The sequence below is a fragment of the Buceros rhinoceros genome, unplaced genomic scaffold (genome assembly GCF_000710305.1).
Source record: "Buceros rhinoceros silvestris isolate BGI_N320 unplaced genomic scaffold, ASM71030v1 scaffold18861, whole genome shotgun sequence".
In the NCBI taxonomy this organism is placed as follows: Eukaryota; Metazoa; Chordata; class Aves; order Bucerotiformes; family Bucerotidae; genus Buceros; species Buceros rhinoceros.
The window spans coordinates 57,041-61,323 of NW_010396171.1; the positions used below are offsets into that span (position 1 = coordinate 57,041).

Sequence of the window (4,283 nt, forward strand, 5' to 3'; positions counted from 1 at the left end):
TTCTGTCTTCTGTCCTTGCTTAATTGGAGTGTTTTATCTGTAACGGATCGCAGAGTTGGAGCATGAGATAAAGAAGGATGGCAAGTATTTTATGGTTGAAAAGAATAAATAGATCTCTATTGCAAGCAGGATTTGTTGGAGATTAGCTCAATGAAGACCTTTCTTGGATTAAATTGGTAAGATTTTTCTTTAATGAAGTTTGTATTGTTTTATTGATAAAGTCCATTATACATGAAAAAGGGAAAGCTGTAAACAACATAGATTTATTTCTTTGTTTATCTTTGGCAGAGCACAGAGCATTTTACTCTATTAGTTGTTCTGACTGCACATCTATTATTTCTTCATTACAAATAGGATTAATGTGGAGACCCCCATCATGAGAAAGCCAGATGGTAGACTGACGTAGGCAAAACTAGGTAGTGCTTTGGACTATTAAAGCGCTGCCACTGACCAAAAATACAACCTGTGACCCCCTTTCTTCTCTGAAATTAAGCCTCATTATTTAAAAAATAAAGCTATTTTGCATAAAAGTGTTTATCACTGTAAGAGGAGAATAACCTTGTAAAGCTGTAAGGAAAGAAAAGCTAAACCAACAGTTTGCATTCTACTTTGAATAGATTTCACAGTCAGTTTCTAGTGTCTTCCCTTCAATTCAGTATAGCTAATTCAAGAGATTAATGATAAATATTTTAGATTATTTTTCCCCAAAGAGCAGAAACATGAATTCAGTTTAAACTGAGGAGTCCAAGCTGATCTGAAGAGTTTAAAAACTCTTCTATAGCACATGCTTACCTCTACAAGCAACCATAGTATTTTATCTTGTTCAAATCATCAGTGATTTTGAAGAACTGCACACTGTGTGAATTAAACTCTGGGTCTGGCTTGTAATTGAACCACGAGCTTTTGCCTACAATATTACCACAGGCAAGAAAGCTGCTACCGTAAGTCTGGGTATCAATTAACGCACAGTTGTTGTGACAGCTTAGCAGCTGTCCACAGCTGTCCTCACTCCACGTGAGTTCTGCTCTCTGGCATTACAGAGCTGGCTTAGGGAAAGGCAGGACAGAAGCTCCTGTTGCCTGGTATTCAATGTACTTCTCAGAACAAATGTCTACAAAGTAGAAGTACGTCAGGCTCCACCAGTGGGCAGGTAGCAGCTGGTGGCAACCCTACAAGTGGTAGAGATGATTAAAAGAAGAATCACTATATACAGTGAATTTTCAGTGGTTTCCATCAAAGTTAATTGCGTTATGGCTTAACCAGACCCTACCCCTTGTATCCTTCTCTCTCCCTTGTATGCCAAAGATGGTCATGATTTTTGAGGCCCCACCTACAAACCTAAATGTGTACATTTCCATGGTCTACTAATATTACTTTGAAATAGTATAAAAATAGCTATTTCAAAAGACAGAAAACCAGGCTATCACCTAAGGTACAAGTGCTGCAAACAAAGGCTTTATGTTTGCTGGTTAGCCTGAAATATTAAAATTTTACTGCATACAGCATATAGAAGAGTACAAGACATCAAACTGTAAATGCTTCCCACTTGAAGGAGTCAAAAGCTTTACAGAAAGCATTACAGAAGAAAAAGAAATCTCCAACAAAATATAGTAACATTTATGTCCATTTTGCATCATATGATCTTACTTAACAAGTGAGGTGAACACTTCTGCCATGAAATAATAATGTATTTGAAATAAAAATAAAGTTAATATGCAAGTCAGGAATCCCAAACATTTTAAACACATTTTTAAATCTTAACTTGATAAAAATACAATGAATCTTGAGCTTATCAGAATTCTCAGCACTAGTGTCATATTTAAACACTGAAGATTTACTTTTATCTAAATTAATGAAATGATGGCAGTTCAAATTTTAAAGACATTACAGAGAAATGTAATTAATTAGATAAGCTTCTAAAGAAATTATTCATGCCCCTTGTGACTGCCCCCAAAATGTTTGGCTTTCATCAGAAATACAAACATTAAATTTAAAGATATTATAATTAGAAACTTGATGAGAATTCATTTAAAAAATTAATTTACTAAACACAAGAGAGACTCAACTGGTTTGGAAATCTCCAAACAAGAGGATATACACCACCTATTAGGGTTCTTGTGACTATAGTGAAAATTATTGTTGAGTAAGAGAGAGAGATGGAGAGGGAATTTTACCTACTGCTTGTACTGCCCACCATACGGAACACCTTGCATTATTTTGTCATTGCAAACTTTCAATGAGATTTCACTTTATGCTAGTGTTTATCCTGCAAATAAGAATCACCCTAAGCATACATATTCAAACAAATTAATGAATTCTCACTAAGCAAATAATTCAATTAATTCATGGATGAAAACATTGTCAAGATAAAATAGTTTCACCTGTCCATTTTCATACTTGTAATTTCTGCAAAATTCTCTGGGGTAAAATATGTACACAGGCCACGTTTAAATCCGTCTCTGTTAGCAACGCCCAGTATCCTTGAACGAAAAGTAGAAAGTGATTGGAGTGCACAAACTGTTCTGTTTGCATGGGCAACAGTCCTTCACAGAGGTGGGCATTGCACTTATTAGTATTCCAGGTTCAGAACTTTTCCTTGTTTGTATGAATGGAGAGTCAGTTCTTTCTAAACTAGTGACAAAACTGAGTTTAGGTTTTTTCCCCAGTGAACCATCCAGTCAATAGAATTTAGAGAGACTGAGTCTTCTTACATGTACCAGGTAGAGAGAAAGACTGATTGATTAAGTTCCAATCAATTATTTTATGCAAAATCAGAAAAGAGTGTGAAGTTGAGACACTCTCTCTTAACAAACCAAGTTTGTAAAGACTTCTCATCTGTATTTATTGTGATGCACAGTTTTAAAACACCTACCCTGAATATTGCAATGCAAGGATATCATTGGGACTGTCACCTGAGAAGCAATGGCTTCTTGAAAATCTAGCACACAGAGGTGCAAGATCAAAAAATATTGAGAAAAATCTCCACTACTCTAGTTTACCAAAACACTTTTCAGAGTAAGGCTGCACAGAAGGACTGAGTTTTTAATTTCAGATGCATTCAGTTGATCAGTTGACAGCACTGCCACAGCGCAGCGTGTAGCTATAAGAAACACATATGCAAATTATGTACATGAATTCCTAGAAGCACAGCTCCTTTATGACTGCTGAAGTCTCTAATACCACCTACAGTTCTAAGATCCAGTAGCTGCTGTAGATGAGCACAGCACACACACAAAGAAAGGAATATCTAGACAGCTAGAAGGAAAGGATGACTCAATGCACAAATGACTGGTGGAGCTTACTAGTGATAATAAATCAACTCCCAAAGTAATGGAAAGTCCACCTGAGTTTCAGAATGCACACTGAAAGGTTTACGAGAAGTATAAGGACAGAAAAAGCTCTTCTGCTTTTCTCCCCGGTTCTCAAGATCCTATTTGAACATTACATGCTTGAAATATGCACAAGGTGATCCTCATCTCTGAGTAACATACCCACTGAACATGACTCAGGATTAAAAAAGGCTGCAGAGTTTGATACAAAAATGAGCAGGTAGATGAGATAATCAAAGTCAAATTTAAAAAATCCCATTAAAAGCCATTTATGTCTCCAAACTGAACTTCTGGAGGCTACAGACCCACACTAGTTTATACTGTGATCAACACATTCCTTCCTTCCCGGAAAAACCCAACGTACCTGAGATGTGTGCGTATGACTGGAAATTCGTAATGCAAAGTGCTAAGCATTGTTGAGATTATTACTGTGTGCAGCAAGTAATACTAGGAGTAACTAGAAGTTATAAATCACATTTTTGGTCTGGTGACATAACTAACAGAACAGAGTGCAGCTATTCAACTCCCACAACACTTAAACACTGTCTTTCCTTGACAGATAACACACAGGTGTATAGGTAAAGAGCAGCGGTCTTTAAGAAAAAGAATTACTGCCTGTACAAAATGAAGTAAATAATTTGTTTAACCCAAAGAAAACCAGTTTAATCCAGTTTGCCTTTTTTTTTTTTTAATTAAATTATCCAATATCACTTCAAGGTTCTCTTTAAAAAGTCCTAAGCTGTCTCGCGTTTTAACTAAAATTAAGCACCTGAACAGAAAGTAGACTCCTAGAACATAACACATCTTTTACTATTATCATCACCGCATAGCTTGGAAATGGCTATTTCATGCTTCAGTGAAATTTCTGATTCAGTGAAATTTCTACGATGATAATATTTTAAAATTAGAAGCAGAGGAAATCCTAGTTCTAACAGAGAAATCCAAACAAAATCT

The 4,283-nt window shown here is 35.9% G+C and overlaps 1 protein-coding gene across 1 annotated transcript in view; it reads right to left on the reverse strand.

Annotated features, from left to right (window-relative positions):
* The window catches only part of CDH8 (cadherin 8, type 2), a 144,856-nt gene that overhangs the window by 33,233 nt on the left and 107,340 nt on the right, over positions 1-4,283 (reverse strand). The window lies entirely within an intron of this gene.